Source organism: Balaenoptera borealis (assembly GCF_965194805.1).
Source record: "Balaenoptera borealis genome assembly, chromosome: 13".
NCBI lineage: Eukaryota > Metazoa > Chordata > Mammalia > Artiodactyla > Balaenopteridae > Balaenoptera > Balaenoptera borealis.
In genome coordinates, this window is record NC_138870.1 from 4,562,447 (window position 1) to 4,580,626 (window position 18,180).

General features: G+C 42.9%; 1 long non-coding RNA gene across 3 annotated transcripts in view; it reads right to left on the reverse strand.

The window, feature by feature from the left end:
- Positions 1-1,273: 1,273 nt before the first annotated feature.
- The window catches only part of LOC309610271, a 156,176-nt gene continuing 139,269 nt past the window's right edge, over positions 1,274-18,180 (reverse strand). The window contains exons 6-10 of one of the 3 annotated variants that reach the window (XR_014233809.1): positions 16,958-17,023; positions 5,774-7,250; positions 4,755-4,928; positions 4,309-4,476; positions 1,274-4,191 (exon numbers count right to left, since the gene is read on the reverse strand). This is a non-coding gene — a long non-coding RNA (uncharacterized lncRNA). Of the gene's footprint in view, positions 4,192-4,308; positions 4,477-4,754; positions 4,929-5,773; positions 7,251-13,752; positions 17,024-18,180 lie in introns of those variants that run through there. The other 2 variants (XR_014233810.1, XR_014233811.1) reach the window with 2 other exon arrangements.

An 18,180-nucleotide genomic window follows, 5' to 3' on the forward strand; every position in this document is an offset into this window, starting at 1 on the left:
GTATATATATGTATATACGTATATATATTTTCAGATTCTTTTCCCTTATAGGTTATTACAAAATATTGAGTATAGTTCCCTGTGCTGTAAGTAGGTCCTCCTTTTTTTGTTTTGAGGATACATTTTGGTTTAGAATCCAAACACCTCAGTGTGCCACTCAGAGCTGACATACCTGGCCTGACATTTCATCCCACCCATGTTCCCCGGGTACCAGCCTTCTCTCCATTCAGGTGGGCATGTCCACTTTTCTGTGTGTGTGTGCTCCTCCCCATCCTTTTGCTAAGGTCACTTCCCCAAGGTGGACTATTATTCCCAGCCACCTCGCTCAGTCAGATTCTACTCCTCCTTTAAGACCCAGTTCCCATTACCAATTCCCTTGGGAAGTGTTTCCGCACCACTCCCAGCCCCAGGCTCTCCTTCCTCTAAATTTCTGATGCACTCAGTGCAAATCATCTGGCCCTTCCTCATGACAATCCTTGTGGCATCTGGGTGTGGGTGTGTTGTTGAATTCTATAGTTGTTGATTTACCCTTGTTGAGCAATGCCCGGGGTGCTCAATAAACCCTCGTGGATGTTGAATGAATTCCAGGCCATTATCATCACCAACAAACACAAGAAAGAATGCTCAACATCACTAATCATTAGAGAAATGCAAATCAAAACTACAATGAGGTATCACCTGACACCAGTCACAATGGCTATCATCAAAAAATCTACAAACAATAAATGCAGGAGAGGGTGTGGAGAAAAGGGAACCCTCCTGCACTGTTGGTGGGAATGTAAAGTGATACAGCCACTATGGAGAACAGTATGGAGGTTCCTTAAAAAACTAAAAATAGAACTACCATATGACCCAGCAATCCCACTACTGGGCATATACCCTGAGAAAACCATAATTCAAAGAGTCATGTACCACAATGTTCATTGCAGCACTATTTACAATAGCCAGGACATGGAAGCAACCTAAGTGTCCATCGACAGATGAATGGATAAAGAAGATGTGGCACATATATACAATGGAATATTACTCAGCCATAAAAAGAAACGAAATTGAGTTATTTGTAGTGAGGTGGATGGACCTAGAGTCTGTCATACAGAGTGAAGTAAGTCAGAAACAAATACCGTATGCTAACACATATATATGGAATCCAAAAAAAAGAAAAAAAAGGTTATGAAGAACCTAGGGGCAGGACAGGAATAAAGACGCAGACATAGAGAATGGACCTGAGGACACGGGGAGGGGGAAGGGTAAGCTGGGACGAAGGGAAAGAGTGGCGTGGACATATATACACTACCAAATGTAAAATAGATAGCTAGTGGGAAGCAGCCGCATAGCACAGCAGGATCAGCTCGGTGCTTTGTGACCACCTAGAGGGGTGGGATAGGGAGGGTGGGAGGGAGACGCAAGAGGGAGGGGATATGGGGATATCTGACTCACTTTGTTATAAAGCAGAAACTAACACATCATTGTAAAGCAATTACACTCCAATAAAGATGTTAAAAAAATTTTTTTAAATTTTAAAAACCAAAAAAAAAAAAAACCTGTAGGCTGTAAAAAAAAAAAAAAGAACATCGAGGAAATTCCCTAACACAGGGAAGTGCCTTTTTCATCTTAGGAGTCAAGGAAAGGTGAGCTCCAGTAGTTGAACTCTTGACCTCTTGATACATTTCAAGACAAAAAAGGGATTCTAGTACACAGTTGATAATGAAGCCCAAACTGGCTCACTTTCTTCCGGAAGCCAGTGCAGATTAGGGATTGGAGAAAAGTTGCTGAATGTACAAAATTACTAATTGGTTCAGGATGGAGCCTGACTCATTGGTGCCTATGCTAGTGCAACCTTTCCTATACCTAAAGCTTTGGGTCGGAGGCCAGGTTTATACTTACCTAATAAATAGTATAGTTACATTTCTTAGTTAAGGGAGAACTACTTCTGTGTGTCCTACATCAGCACCAGGTGTACATCCCAGCAGACGTGGATTGTGCAAAGACATTAGGACATGGAAAGGCAGGATGGGTTCTCCCCCGCACCCCATTTGTGAGACACTTGTCCGTAGTAAGTTGTAAACTGTAGTGAGTAATCTTAACAGAACACTTCAGGATCACACCACTGTCATAAAAGTACTAGAGTTGTGAGGAAAGACTTGTGATGAGATTGTAACAAAGGAAAAGTAAAGTCTTTCCAAAAATAAGCTACTCACATGCTCAGGAAGCATGTCAGAAACACATGCACTGGGCATTCCCCAGGGACCAGACCCTGCTGCAGACATGGCGTTAGGGATGCGGAGATACAGAAAAGATTCAGAGACTTTGCTTACAAGAAGTTCACAGTCTTGGGGGAGAGGTTGCCAAACAAACTGTGATATGAGGAGAGCTGTGACGGTGATTAGTGAGGCTACAGTCCAGAACTTAGGAGGAAGTGAACATCTCTCTTCCTGTGGGGACTGGCCTGGGCCATACTAGCAAACACTACCTCCCCGCTCCTGAGACCTCCCCACACGGGGCAGAAGAGGCTCTCTCACTTCCCTGGGGTCACTACCTCTGCCTTAGGGGGGAGTCTTCCATCTCCAGGGGAAGTCAGGGACGGAGAGGCCCGCATCGCTTACTGCTATAATGAAGCTGCAAACGAACAAGTCACTCCCAGCTTGTAAAGCAGTGTTTGTACAGTGCTTTCATTGCCCTGGTTGGGGGTGATAAACGCAAATTTCCCAGGCAAAGAGAAGTGAAACCGGTGCTTAGTAAGCTCGTAATAGATGGCAGTGTTTATAACTGTTAAACATAATGATAACACTGGAACTCCTTCCAGGAAAGCAAAAGTAAAAGTGTGTGAAGGAACAGCCCGGCCACATGTGTTGCTGGATGGGTCGCCAGGCGTGGGAACATAAACTCCTGCACCCTGGCTCCCTTTCATGTAACAATCATCCAGAAATTACACCACCTAAGCCACAGCACCTCCTGTTCCCAAACCTTGTCACTAGGAGCTAAGGAAGTACTTTCCCTGGGAAATCCTACGCCTGGGAAGCCAGCCTTATCCCTCCCGCGCCTGAACCCCTGACCCTCATCCCCCCAGCTTTCCAGGCTGCAAATTCCAGGCAGCCCATTGCCTGGATCCCGGCTGTCCCACAGTCTTTCCCCTTCCTTTCCAGCTTGGTCTCTGATACTTCCCACTCCCCTGCTGGATCTTTCAAGGGAGGAGGGTAAGATCAGCCCCTCCTTCCTCCTGAGCAAGTGAAGGGCAAGGTCAGGCTTCCAGGGGCCCCGGGACAGGACCGGGCTGCTTTGCGAGCCCCTGAGCATCTGCACAGCCGGCCTCCCACCAGCAGGAGGCTCCGTTCCTGCCTCTTTCCACCCCCAGAGGCTCTCCTGAGACAGGAATGGAGGTAGTCCAGGTCCTCTTGGAACCAGCGCATCACTAGTGCAGGATGAGAAGGGATGGGTTGCAGGATTTCCTCCCACCGGGAAGCCCCTCATCACCACGGTGGTGAACAAATGCTCATTAAACCCCATCAGGGGATCCCAATGATGTAGAAACATGCGTTCAGGGGAGCAGATGGGGCATGGGGCCCTGGCTCTGCCCTGTACCAGCTCTTGGTCTTGGGCCGGTGAATGTCTCTGAGCCTCCTTTTCCGCATTTATAAAATAGGGACAGTAATTATGTACCTCATCAATTTGTTCTGAAGATTAAATCTGATCACGCACATCAAGCACGGGGCCCAAGATTGGCATATTTCACGTACTATTGGCAATATCTGTTTTATTACGTGAAAATGGCTGGTCCCTTAAGTGGAGAGGTGATCTTTTTTAAACTTTATTTTCTGCACTTTAATGTATTGATGAATATATTAATCAATGCATAAAAAAATAAGTACATGTATCTTTAAAATATAAGAAAAACAGAAGTTCTCTCCCAGAGTAAAAATTTTCACTGGTGCGTTAGCTCTAAAAGGCTTAATAAGACCTTCTCTAAGAGCGTAAGAGGAGTATATAGCAGGAGGGGTCATGAAGCTGTCCTGTTCTACTGTGGCTAAAGGTTTTGGCTGTGCGTGTCCATGAAGGCCTTCATAACGTGGTTCTAGGAGGATGCTTTAGGACCCAAAGCACAATGTGTTATTATTTCCCAAATGATGCAGTGTCCAGCCCTGAAGTCACCATCCGCAAGAGGAAACTGTCGGACTTCTCACGTTGAATAGAGCTCTGTTAGAACGGCCCCCCCCACCCCAGAGACACACGTTTGCATCCAGACTTAGAGACAAGTGGGGAAAGTAAGTCAAAAAGAGAATGAGGAAAGCAACACAAGACCGATACCTATACCTTCTGCTTCACGCTGTCTCGTGCGAGCCGTGGAGGCTCCCACCCAGACAGATCTGGGAGATGTTAGGACACCGTGCATCTCCTTTTCCCGTGTCCTTGTTGTGCACCATCTTGCCGGGAGGCTCTGGGACAAGTGAAGGGTCTGGACACGTCCTGCAGCTGCCGGATCTGCTGGGAGGAAGCCCAGACAGAAACACCCTGGGCCGCGTGTGGGCGTGGTGACCGCCATCTCCACCATCTCGCCCTCTCCAAGGGTCCCTTTCCTGATGCCATCCTCCCACTCCCTTAAAATGTCTTGCTTGGTCCTTGGAGGCACCGTATGGCTTTTCCTCTGTTTGCTCATTTGGTAGGGACACCACTTCAACACGTGGAACCTCCCACCCACCTGCTGGCTCCACTTTGCCCTGTAATCACATCTTAAGCCCCCGCGACTGGCATCTGCCCACCTTCCTCTACTGCAGCTCTTCCCTCGAAAGCCGGGGGCCTTCTTCTTCTCAATCTGGAGACTTTCTAAGCCACCATCCCCTTCTGCGTGGCCTCCGGAGGCTGGTGGCCCAGTTGGCAGCTCCCTCCTTCAAGCGATGCTCTCCACTCCTTTGCAGGCTCCGTTGTCTCCACTTCTTCAGGCAAGAAAGCAAGTTTGAACCGACAAAGCAAGGCTCTTTGCTTCCTCTTCCACCCCAGTACGTGCGCACACACACAGACACAGACACAGACACACACACAGACACACATGGCTCCCTGAGTGGGGGGTTCCTGCAAGGCGCCCCCTTGGCCCAGGCTCCTCTGCTGCCCTCTTTCTCAGAGGGTTCACCTGTCCCAGGTTTTCAGGCTCTGATGGAAGCTTCCACAGTCTTCATTTCTTTGTGACTCCCAGCTCTCCTGTGTCTCATGGTTTAAAGGTCTGTCCTCTAGATTCAGTTACTGGAACTAAAGACGTCTCCCCTTACCACCCTCTCCATGGGCCTTTGGTCCTGGCTCCTGAGTGGTCCCCTCCCTGCAGGCCCCATGTTCAGCCTGGTGACCAGCCTGGCTATAGAAGCTCCGGTCACCCCGTGTACCAGCCTATCTGTCTCTGCCTTTATACCATCCCCAGGGATGGGCTGGCCTGCTCCCCACGTGTGTGCGGGATCCCAGCCCTCAAATCCACTCACTGGCCCAGCAGTTCTCCCCTCGCCCCCCACCCCAGGCTCCACTGGCTCTGCCTCACGAGCGTTCAGACCTGCTCCCGCCTTAGAAACAAACACACACAGGAAACCTCCTCTAACCCCACTTTCTCCTCCACCATGTCCTGCTCGCTTCTCTCCTTCCCTTCGCGGCAAAACTCCTTGAAATGGTTTTCATACTCACACTCTCCAGTCTTCCCTCCGCCGTTCTGTTGAACTCATTCTATCTAGGATTTCATGGCCCCGCCCACTGTCCAGGTCCCTCCCACACATCCCACCACTGCCGAAGCTGTCCTTACCCAGATCACAGCGACCCGTCCGCCACACAGCCGAGGGCCACTCCCAGGCCTCCTCACCCGGGGCCCCGGGGCGGCGTCTGACAGAGCTGATCACCCCATTCTTCCTTAACGTACTTTCCTCTTCGGATCGTCAGTCTTGCTTCCTGGACACCCCTTTTCTGTCTCCTTTGCTGACTCTAGCATCTTTCCTGCTTCTCAGTATCAGAACGCCCAAGGCCCAGTCCCCGGTCCTCTCCCCTTTCCTAAGTACTCCCTCTTCCTTCGTGAGCTCATCCAGTCGATGGTCTTAAATATAATCAATACGCTTGTGATACCCTCATTTATAATCATGCATGTACATGCAAATTTCCTATTCACGGTCTCTACTTCACTGTTTAATGGGCATCTGAATATACCGCAAACTAACTCCTGGTCTTGCTTACCAAAGCCTGCTCTTCCCACCACGTTCCCTAACTCAGTGAATGGCCTCCTTCTGGTTGCTCAGGGGAGAATCTTAGAGTTTCTTTCTTCTTTCTTTTCTTTCTTTCTTTCTTTTCTTTCTTTTTTCTCTTTTTCTTTCCTTTCTTTCTTTTCTTTCTTCCTTTCTTTCCTTTTTCTTTCTTTCTTCCTTCCTTTTCTTTCTTTCCTTTCTTTCTCCCTCCTTCCTTCCTTCCCTCCCTCCCTTCCTCTCTGTTCCTCTCCCCCCCCCATACTCTACTTTAATTCTTCTGCAAATCCTACTCTCTTTACCTTCAAAATATGTACACACTATAACCACATCTCACCTCTTCCAAGGCTGCTCCCTAGACCATCCACTGTGTAATAGCCTCCTAACCGGACTCCCTGCTTCTACCGTGTTGCCTACACTATTCTCAGCAGAGCTCTCAGAGTGATCCCGTTAAAATGTAAGTCTGATCATGTCACCTCCCTGCCTCCCAGGACAATCAGAGCAAAAATCGAGTGTTGACACTGACCTGCAAGCCCCTCCATGGCCTGGGGCCACGTGGCCCGTCCACCCCTTTTCCAACCACTCTCTCCCTTGACTGCTCCTCTCCAGCTACCCGGGCTCCGCTCCTCCTCAAACACACGCTGGCCCTGGTCCCACTTCCAGGTCTGTACGGGGTTCTCCCCAGATACCTACAGGGCTTGCTTCCTGACTCCCTTCAAGGTCTCTATCCAAATATCATCTTCCTGGTGGAGAGGCTCCAATTACAGGCAGACCTCATTGTATTATGCTTTGCTTTATCGCTCTTCACAGATACTGCATTTTTCACAAATTGAAGGTTGGTGGCAACGCTGCGTCAACCAAGTCTGTCGGCACCATTCTCCCGACAGCATTTGCTCACTTCATGTCTCCGTGCCACATCTGGGTAATTCTCGTAGTATTTCAAACTTTATCATTATTATATTTGTGGTGGTTGACCTGTGATCCATGATCTTCGAGGTTACCATTGCAAGAAGAATGCAACTTGCCGAAGGCTCAGATGATGGTTAGCACCTTTTAGGAATAAAGTATTTTTTAATGAATGTCTGTACATTGTTTTTCTAGACATAATGCTATTGCACACTTAATCGTCTACAATATAGTGTGAACAGAACTTTCCTATGCACTGGGACACCAAAAACTTCATGGGACTTGCTTTATTGCGATCCTCACTTTATTGCTGTGGTCTGGAACCGAACCCGCATTAATTCTGAGCTCGGACTACACTCTATTTAAATATCCCCCTTGGCAGTCTCAAAGCTCCCTAACTCCCTTCCTCTGCTTGAGTTTTTCCACAGCCTTATCATCAACTGACATTATACATATTTCCTTTTTAGTCTTATTTGTTTGGTTGTTTATGGTCTGTCTTTCCCTATAAAAAAGTAAGCTCCATGATGGCAGGAATTTCTGTCTGTCTCATTCACTTCTGAATCCTCATGGCCTAAAATGTGTCTGACAGGTAGTGGACACATAATACATATGTGTCAAATGACTGAATGAATGAATGAATTTCTCCCTTCAAAATGATTTTCATATTTCCCCCTACATTTGTCATTCAAACTTACTAGCCCCAGTTTTGGACTTACCTCCTCAGGTCTGTATTATTGTAATAGCCTACACTCTGGTGTCCTTATAAGAACAGGACCAAGAGCAGGAAACAGGTTCTTGATCCCCAGCCTGGTTCTCCCCACTGTCTGGCCTATTTATCCTACGTACATTTTTACTGTTCTGTCCGTAGCATCCAGCTGTGAGGGTGGGCTTAGCCAGAGATTCTGGGACAGCACAGAGCTTGATCATGCCTGAGACCCCCGTTTAAACAGTCACAGGAACAAACTCTTTTGCCCACTGTTGGAGGTTACAAAGTCTTAAATGATACTCTTATTAGACACTGTGGTTTAAGAAACAGTACAGAGAGTTGAGTACATAACTGGGAACAGAGCCTGGGACAAACTAAGGAAAACAAGCACATTCTTTTGGGGACATGTTGAGTTTCTGGGAGCCCCCTTTCCAGGGCAATAATGAGGCTGAATTGAGTGTAAGAGACATATCTGTGATTTTCATATCCTTTGCTCCCTTCTTTTGCATATGGCAGCAGCCTTTCTCTCTGAAACCAGGAAAACCAGTAGAGCATCAGCACGGCCTAGGGCATTGCAAATGCAAATACCAGCAGGACCAAGTAGAGGATGTAAATGAGGATAGAATCGGAGATTATGGCAACCTGGAGGGGGCATGGTCTCTCTAAAGGGATCGCCATTATTCAGCTTGGCCAGTGGTCGCCATGGGGAGAAATGTGGGTCCAGAGATTTTCAGAAGAAGCTGGAAATCTGGAATTTGATGTAAAATCTCCTACATTGTAAATGTTGGTAATATATTCAAAAATTTTAAAATACAGTGTGGTCCAAAAAACACATCTCTGGGCTGGATTGTCCTGTGAGCTGCTTACCTACAACCTGTTATGTAGAAAAAAGCATGAGCGGCAGAATCATATTGATTCTGAGTTCAACCCTTGGCTCTACCTTTTGGACCACGAACAAAGTTATTTCAAGTTACTTAACCTGAGCTTCATTTTTTTCCACCTTTAAAATTGGGATGGTGCTTCCAGGATTGATATGAAGATTAAATGAAACCACCTGGTTGGTACTCAATACGAATTTCCCTTCTTTCTCCATCTCTCCTCTCCCCTCTTTCTCACTGCACAATAAACAGGAAAGAATAGCTCCTCCACATGCGTATTTGAAGCAAGTTAAGCAACATTTTTCATCATTTGTCATATGTTTTTCTAAGAAAATGGACCACGAGGAGCCTAAATGCCCACTTCCAGTGTCTTATCAGACCTCGTTTGCATCCGTGATGAGAAGCAAGCCTAAACAGGAGCTTTTTGGTTGCTGTTGTTATTGTGTTTTATTCTATTATGTTGGTGTTTTGTTGTTTAAAGGATAAGAGGACAGAGGATGTACTAAAGAAACATTCTTCCTGCAACCTAAAAATCCATCAACAGATGAATGGATAAAGAAGATGTATATACAGTGGAATACTACTATATATACATAAAAAAGAATGAAATAATGCCATTTGCAGCAACATGGATGGGCCTAGAGATTTTCATACTAAGTGAAGTAAAGTCAGAGAAAGACAAATATCATATGATATCACTTATATGTGGAATCTAAAATAATGATACAAGTGAACTTATTTATAAAACAGAAATAGACTCACAGACATAGAAAACAAATTTATTGTTACCAAAGGGGAAAGGGGATCGGGAAGGATAAATTAGGAGTTTGGGATTAGCAGATACACACTGCTGTATATAAAATAAATAAACAACAAGGACCTATTGCATAGCACAGGGAACTGTATTCAATATCTTATAATGAACTATAATGGAAAAGAATCTGAAAAAGAATATATATATGTATATATATACATATATATAACTGAATCACTTTGCTGTACGCCTGAAACTAACACAGCATTGTAAATCAACTATCCTTCAACTTAAAAAAAAATTCTTCCCGAAATTAAATTCTGACAGTACAATCTCCCTTTGCTTCATTGTCGGGATTGAGATTTCTGTTTCCTTTTTGAAGCGATTGCAATCTAACTCTTTAATAACCCAGGTTAAGGTTTGCTGGGGATCAAAGTTAAACTCAAACGGTGCAAACAGAAATCTCGATCCCGACAATGAAGCAAAGGGAAGACTCAGAGCCAGCGAAGGAAGCCCTCCAGCAGCCTCAGGTTCTCAAAGAGCCTTTACAACAGTGCAAGGGAGGAGCACAGAACAAGAGAACAGCAAAGAGTGTCATGGGTTTGTAGCCATCGTGTTAGCAAGGCTGGGGCTCAGAATCTAGCTGAGACTTGCAAAAAATGCTCCGGAACAGCTAAAAGAGCTTTGTGTGAGTGTGCTTTGAGCTGGGAGAATAGGGAAGGGCCAGGGGCAGATGGTGTTACGCTAGAAGATGACAGATACAAAGCAGAGTTGCTCCACTCCTAAGTAGCTGTCATCTCCTCTATCTCCAAGAGGGATCTTCAACATGGTTAAAAGGAAACTACAGCCCTAGGTGTGAAGCTCTGCAGGAAGTAAATACCTGGCCTCTTTAAATAAGCTCAGGTCTCCAGGTCCTGACAAATCTCATCCCTGGGGATGACAGAACTTGTAGGTTTCATCACAGAACCATTGTCTGCAATCTTGCAGGAATCTCAGGAGTGATGCCAAAGGATTAGTGATGGGAAACGGTCCGAGTTATCAAAAGGGGGAATATGTAGGTTCCGGAAAGTTTGCATCGTTGAGTTTAACTTTGATCCCCAGCGAACCTTAACCTGGCTTATTAAACAGTTAGATTGTAATCGCTTCAAAAAGGAAGCAGAAATCTCAAAAAGCCAGCACAAGTTTGTATACAACAAACCACATCATACTAACATCATTTCATATTTTTTTCTTTCTTGAAAGGTTATCAAAAATCACCAGGTTGTCCCAGAGGTACTGAATCTTTCAGCAGGGGTTTGGGCAAAGTTTCTCATGGTAAGATGAATAGATAAGGAAGAGATGATCTCCAGCTGGGTAAAGGCACAACTAGGCAACCCACTGTATCCAGAAAGCACTGGATGATTGAGCCAAGTCATCCAAAAAAAGGTGTACAGCACAAGATGCCTCTGATCCTTCTGTGGGGACCGGTTCTGTTAAATATCTTTCAATGACATGAACGGTAGGCCAACATATAAATGAGGGCTGACACAAAATGGAAACATATAAGTAATACACAGCATGGCAGAAACAGGATACGGTTTGCTAAGCAAGGAGCCAAAACAAACACACGGAATTTAATGGGGGAAAATGAAAGATTTTCATTTTGATTAAAAAAAAAAAAAGACTCAGTTATTCAAACTATTGACGAGAGTTCATGTGAAAAAAAAGAAGTCTTGAGGATTTTAGTTAACAGAAAGCTCAATTTTCTGACAAATTTCTGACATGGCTCCAAAAAACTAATGCTTGTCATGGCCACATGACAAGATGGTGCGCACCTGGTTGGCTGCCCGCCTCAGAGCATCTGGGTTTGTCCCAGGCACCACGCTTCTCCTTCACATTCAGCTTTGTGGGCCTCTGTAATTTTTTTTTTTTTAATTACAAAAGAAAAGTATAGTCACGGTAGAAAACCTACAAATGTAGAAAGGTGAAAAGAAGAAAACAAAAATGATCTAACTGTCACCATTTAGTGATAACTACTGGTATCGTTTTCGCATGTGTCCTTCAAGTTTTTTTGTGTGTGAGATAGAGGAATACGGAGGGAAATTTTTTTCTTTTTTAAATTAACATCATATCCTGAATTCCTCCCCCCAACTCATTATATATTCTTTGAAAACACAGTTTTAACAGTCACACCACCCATTATCATATGCACATGCCTTAATTTGTTTAAATTGACTCACTCGTGGACATTTAAGCTGTTTCCATTTGGAGGCGGTGGCAGGGAGGTGGCACCAGATTTGAAAAGGATATTGACCAAGGAGTGGGCACCCCAGGGAGGCCAGCCTGTTTAGGGAAAGTTCTTAGAGGGACAGTTAAAAAGCTGAGCATGTTTATCCCAGGGAAAGGCCCTGATGGCCATCTTCAAACCCTTGATTTGCTGTCAAGGGTGGACGGGAGTGAATTCGTTTTGTGTCGTTCCCGAAGGTTGAACTAAGACAAGTGGAAAAAGGTTGGAGGGAGTCTGATTTCAGCTCCATCTCTAACTGTCACTGCTGCCTGCCCAAGGACCGAGATGCTTTGAGAGGAAGTAACCCCTCCATCACGGAAAGTGTTCAAGCCAAGACAGGATGGCCACCTGGTGCCGGAATTTGTAGATAGGACTCCTCCGCTGAGTGGGAGACTGAAATAATAACCTCCAAGATTCCCTCCAACTGGAAGATTTCATGCTTCTTTCTTACCCTCCTTTGAGCCCACTCACAGGAAGAATTTATGGCAGATAGGGAGTAAAGAAGTCGATGTCATTAATTTTACTGCTGGAGGAAGAGTTGTAGCTCAGAGATGCAACACACATCTTTGTCCTCTGTACCGGCTCACATCTAGACAGCATTTTACAGTCAACAAAGCCTTTTTCACGTAGACCTTATAACGTGATTCTTGTAACAGTTTTGTGAAGTGGGTGTTGTCATAAGTGTTCTCACCTTTAGTTACTATGGCTTTACAAGGTATTTCGATCTCTAGTTGGGCACGTGTCCCCAATTTTTTTCCCTTCCAAAATTGTCTGAGCTATTCTTGGCCCCTTTTTCCCTCCCATATTAATTTTTGTATAAGCTTTTCAAGTGCCTGGGAAAAAACTCATTTCCATTTTGATTGTAATTGCCCTGAATTCATAGACTTAAATTGGAAGAGCACGAATGCTATCGGGTCTCTCCATCCATTTATTTGGGGGTGGCCTCTTCCTCAGTAACCTGCCCCACCCCATCCCCTTTCTTATTGGAAGAACACACTTCCCACGATAGAGACTGAAAATATGAGATGCTTTCTCAGCCTCCCTTGCTGGTAGGCATGACCTCACAACTTAATCCCGGGGAGTGCAACTAGAGGTGACATTCTACAAGAACAGTTTGATAAACACGGATGTGTGAAGAGATACTTCTTTTACTTCCTTCAGAATGAGGCTGTACGAAGGGGACTTTACACGTAGACTGTAGCTAATACAACCAACCTGCAGCCATGAGAGGACAAATCTGAGGGTAGAAGCCCTGCCGCAGAAAGATGGAAAGATCCTGAGCATCTGATGACATCTTTGCGTTGCAGGACTGACCTGCACCTGCCTGTGCTGGACTTCTTGTTACACCAAATAATAAATATTCTCATAGTTAAGACATTTCTGGTTGGCATGTGTTCCTTGCATGTGAAAGCATCCTAATTAATATACCATGTCTTTTTTCATTTCCTTCAATAATATTCCATCTGCTTCTCCACAAGCACCTTCTTCATTTTTGTGAATAAGACATTTTAAAAAATTACATTCCTAATTGTCTAAGACTGGTGATTAGGTAGGCTACTGATTTGTTTGTTGGTCTTACATCCAGCTTAGTGATCACTCTTATTCATTCCAAAAGTTTCTCTATAAAATTTCTTACAGACTATCATATCATCTGCTAATAAAGACCGTTTTCTTTTTGCTTTTAAATTCTGTATCTGATTGTATTAGCTAAGACTTCTGGTACAGGACTGAAAAGAAGCAGTCAGAGTGAGCAGTTCTGTTTCCCCCTGACTTGGACATGGGTGCTTATTGAGTTCCACTTCTCAGGACCCCTGCAAGGCAAAACTCCAGGGGCCCAGCTCACATTACTTTGCCACTAGATGTGATTTTGTAATATATTTCAAATTTATTTATTTATTTATATTTATTTTTGGCTGTGTTGGGTCTTCGTTTCTGTGCTGTAATATATTTTAATACATATTCTTTACTAGGTTAACGTGTTCCTTTTTCCTGTCAGTTGGGATTAGGCTTGGCTGAGAGTAACACAAAAAGACTAAGTGGCAGTGGATTAAACAAGATAGAAATTTATTTTTCATGCTCAAGAAATCCAATCCGTTTGGGACATCTCAGACATCCAGGTTCTTCTTATCATGCTGTGCTGCCGTCTGAATGTAAAGGGTAAAACTGTATGCTTTTCTCGAGGGATGAAGAAAAAACATTCAATAAAATTTATCATTGACTTAACGAATTTTTTAAAAACTTAATAAACTAGGCCTAGAAAGTATGGCTCAGATTGCTAATTTCACCCTGGTATTCATTCTCCCTTTATTCCATTGTAAAAAAAAATCTTAATCCTTTCTTCTGAATTTTCCATTTTATTTGCATAAATGTATCATTTTCTCTTATGATCTGTTTAACATCCCTTCTAAGGCAATATAGTTCTGTTCCCCTTTTTATTCTTGGTATTGTTTATTCATGCCTTTTTCTTTATTATGCTTACTAGACTATTTTCTTTTATTCAAAAAATCAAATTTTAATTTTATTGATCTTTTGTATTGTTAGTTTTCTAGCTCACCCTTATATTTTCCTTCCTTCTCTTTTTAGGGTCTTCCTGTTTTTTACCCCCCTTGCTTCTTGAATTGACTGTAGACTCATTTACTTTTTACCTTTCTTTCTTTTTATAAATTAAATTTAGGTCTTAATTGAACCTTATAAGTCTACGCTAACTGCATCACATGTGTTTATGTGATCCTTTCCTTTTTTCTTAGTTTAAACTATTTTGGACTTTATGATTTCTTCTTGAACCCAAAAGTTATTTAGGAGAGCATTTTTAAGCTACCAAACATGCTTTATTCTCCACTTACTAAAAAAAAAAAAAAAAAAAAAAAACCGAAAAAACAAAACAAAACAAAAACCTCTTTCCCTGGCTTGTAGGTATCGAATTTAATTGCATAGTGATCAGAAAATATGTATGATATAGATTCTTGGAAAATTGTCAAAATCTTCTTTGTGACATGGTCAAGTTTGCAAATGTTCCATGTTAACATGAAAATCAATTATAATCTTTATTTATTGTGGGGGGGTTCTGTATAAAGCTGTTAAATAAATTTACATATATTTTCTTCAAATATTCTATAGTCTTACAAAGTTTTTTTTTACGATTCATCATTTTCTATTGGAAGAATGTTAAAAATCTCCTATTATTTGTATAAAATGATCAGTTTCCCCCTTTTATATCATTTGAAGCCATGTTGTTCAGTGTATGCCAAGTCATGGTTGCTACATCATCTTGGCAGATGACTCATTTTTTACTATATGGTGTCTCTCTTTTTCCTTATTTTTTTGCCATAAATTCCATTTTGTCTGATATTAATATTGCTGCTCAACGTTCTTTTGGAATTTGAATGATCTGTCTTCTCTCTTGCCCACCCTTTGTTTTCAGTCTTTTGGATTGATACTGTTTCAGGTGTATTTTTCCTGTCACTAGTATATGGTTGGATCTCTTTCTCTTTCTCTCTCATTCATTTTGATAATCTCTGCTTTCAGTTGTTGCCTTTAATCCAACTACAAGTACAGAATTATGAGTTCTTATTATCTTATTTTGTTTATTTTTAATGAATGAAATTTCTTTTTCATCTCTTTGATTATCTTAAATTTTCTATTTAAGCCTTCATCAGACTGCTTTGTAAAATTATTTTCAGTTGGCGTGAATTATTGATTCTGTTGATTGTTTTTCTTAGCACTCATTTCTTATGTATATTCTGGAAAGTTTGCAGGCTCACTTTATACGGGAGGCTTTTTGTTTTGTTCCCTCTCTCTTGCATCCACTTGAAAAGCTTTGTGGATGCTTCCACCCAGCACCCCGCGCCCTCAGTCCATAGCCAGGTTTACGATGGTTTTCTGGGGTCTCCTGCCCCACAGTGAGAATAAGAACATTGCAGAGTCACTCACAGAACCTGGATCAGTTCCTTGTTGGGAGCCTGGGTCCCACCTCCCTCATCCTACATCTTCTGGGAGAGTCAGACCCCGTCTTCGGACAGTTAGCCTGCTTCCACCATCCTTCGCGTGGACACTTAGCTTCTGTTACCCCAAAAGAGCCAGGCTCCTTTCTGCTGTGGCCTGCAAGGCCATGGTTTCATCCCTCCTCACTGCTTTGAGTGATCCATAAAGATATTTTTTCTTCTTTTTGAGTTTGGCTATATCTTTTCAGGTTTGTTTTTTCTTTTTATACTTTGTCTTTCATTGCTTTGTGCTTAGAGCACAGGGAATATGGAGAAATATGAAATGAAGGGGAGCCTACTTGACTGGAGGGCCATTTCATATCACCTTTTTCTTAAAATGTAAAATAGAAACCCCTTGGGCTGGCACTCAAGGTCTTTTGCAATCCAGATGCAGTCCACTCCACTGCGGGCGTCCTGGACTCTGCCCACTTGAAGTTAACTGCTGCTTCCTGAACATAGCACGTGCTCTCATTCTTCTGCGTATTTATATGTGCTGTTTCTTCTGTCAGGATGGCCACTCTGCCACATGTGTAATCTCCAAGACCTTGATCAAAAACCGTTTCACCTGGGAAGTTGGCTTCAGATCCTCTAGGCTAAGTTATTTCTTCTCCATACAATGCACTCAACACATGTGTACTGAGTGAATGAATGAATGAATGAATGAATCATATGGTGTAAAAGATTGAGTAGACACAAGTACATGTGGTTTACAGCCATAATGTTACCTCCATGGTCAGTTGTTTATCTAAAGGTCTGCTCTGATCAACTGTAGTGTATCATACTGATCAAGTGCATTTAGAAATAAGGGGAAAACAGTGGAGACAGTTTTTCCATGAAGCTTGTCTTACATCATGGCCATTATGCTAACTCCGCATGAAGCTGGTTAGGATAATGCATATCCCTTTTGTAAAAGTGTGACTTTTACAACTATTAAGGCAACATGATTAGGGACCAACTGTCTCATTTCCTTCCTCAATATCAGGGTATCCTTTTAAAGAACAGATGTTACCCTGAGCTCTATTTTTTTATTTTTAGAAAAGTTTAAAATATGATGGAAAAAGCTTAACGACTTCAAGCTCTAGTATGCTTAACTGTTGTAACACTATAAAAACCCAATTGTATCTTTCTATTCATTATGATTTCATCTCAGGAGAAAGGTTACTTTTGTTGCTTTTTTTTTTTTTTTTGCTCCCTTTTTGACAGGGGAAAGATAATTTATCAAGGAAAGTGGTACCAAATGGCATGTTTTTTGAGCAAAAATATTTACCTAATTGTCCAGCTTTTTGGGAATCCTTCAGGATACTATTTCTTCCTCAGGAACAGAATGAAGGCTCTGTGACATGCAAGAAACAAAAAGGGTTTCAGTCTGGTGGGAGTTCCTTGCACTTTCTTTTCCTCCAGCTTGGTTGCACAGCTACGGCAAAAACAGAAGATTCAAAAATGAGTAGCATTTTTGTTCTCAAAACATCTAAAATTCATCTCAAACCTGTATCTCTTCTGGGCAGAGAAATGCAATCCATTCTAACAAGTAATTAAACAAACAAACAAATGCCTAAAACCACAGTCTCCTCTGGCGCCTGTCTACACCCGCTTCTTGCCTGTACCTCTTCCCCCAAAGCCCAGCCACGGTGACCCCCTCTCCCACAAGCCCACCTTCCCCTGGTCCAGCACCGTCACGGCAGGGCTCCTGTGTCTGGCCTAGGCACGTGTTGGGTAAAACTTCATATGCAAAAAATGGGGAAGAGAATTCGGAAGCGAAGGTGAACTTATCATCCCATTTAACTCCAGAAATTTGTTCCCTCTTGCCAGGAGTCGTCACAGACTTCTGAAAACCTGAAATTTAATTTACGTGAGATTTTTTCTTCTTCCTAGTGATTCAGAAAAAAAAGAAACCCTAAATTTTTCTCCAGATTGCTATTTCCTCTGCATTCCTAATCTGAGCTCAAAGCTTTATTCATTTAACATTATTTAACAGAAGATGGTTAACTACTTACTCTGCTCTTTGCACTATTTCTCATAGATACTTTGAAGCCGTCGTGGGGCTTCAAAGGGAAGGATTTGGAGTTTCGACAATTGAGAATTCTGAATCGATTTCAACGTCTACAGAAAGGATCCAAATTGGATAAACTGTCTTTTCTCCTTGTATAACCAGCCATCTCACTGTACTTGAGAGATTGTAGTCCCTCCCAGAGAAGGGGATGAGGGAGTGGGACATGGGGATTTTTTTTGCTTAAAGAAAAAATATCTGGAAATATCTTTTTGCTTATTGGCTTGATCCTTTGTGCTAAGCAACTATGAATTTTTGAAGAGGAGAACAAAATTCACAATATATGTACGTCCAACCATTATGTTGTGCACCTTCAACTTATACAGTGATGCATGTCAATTATATCTCAATAAAACTCTGGGGAAAAAAAAGACAGAGGAGAGCAAACAATAGTCACGAAGAAAAAGAAGCACTGTCTAAAGAGGATGCATCAATCAGCTCTG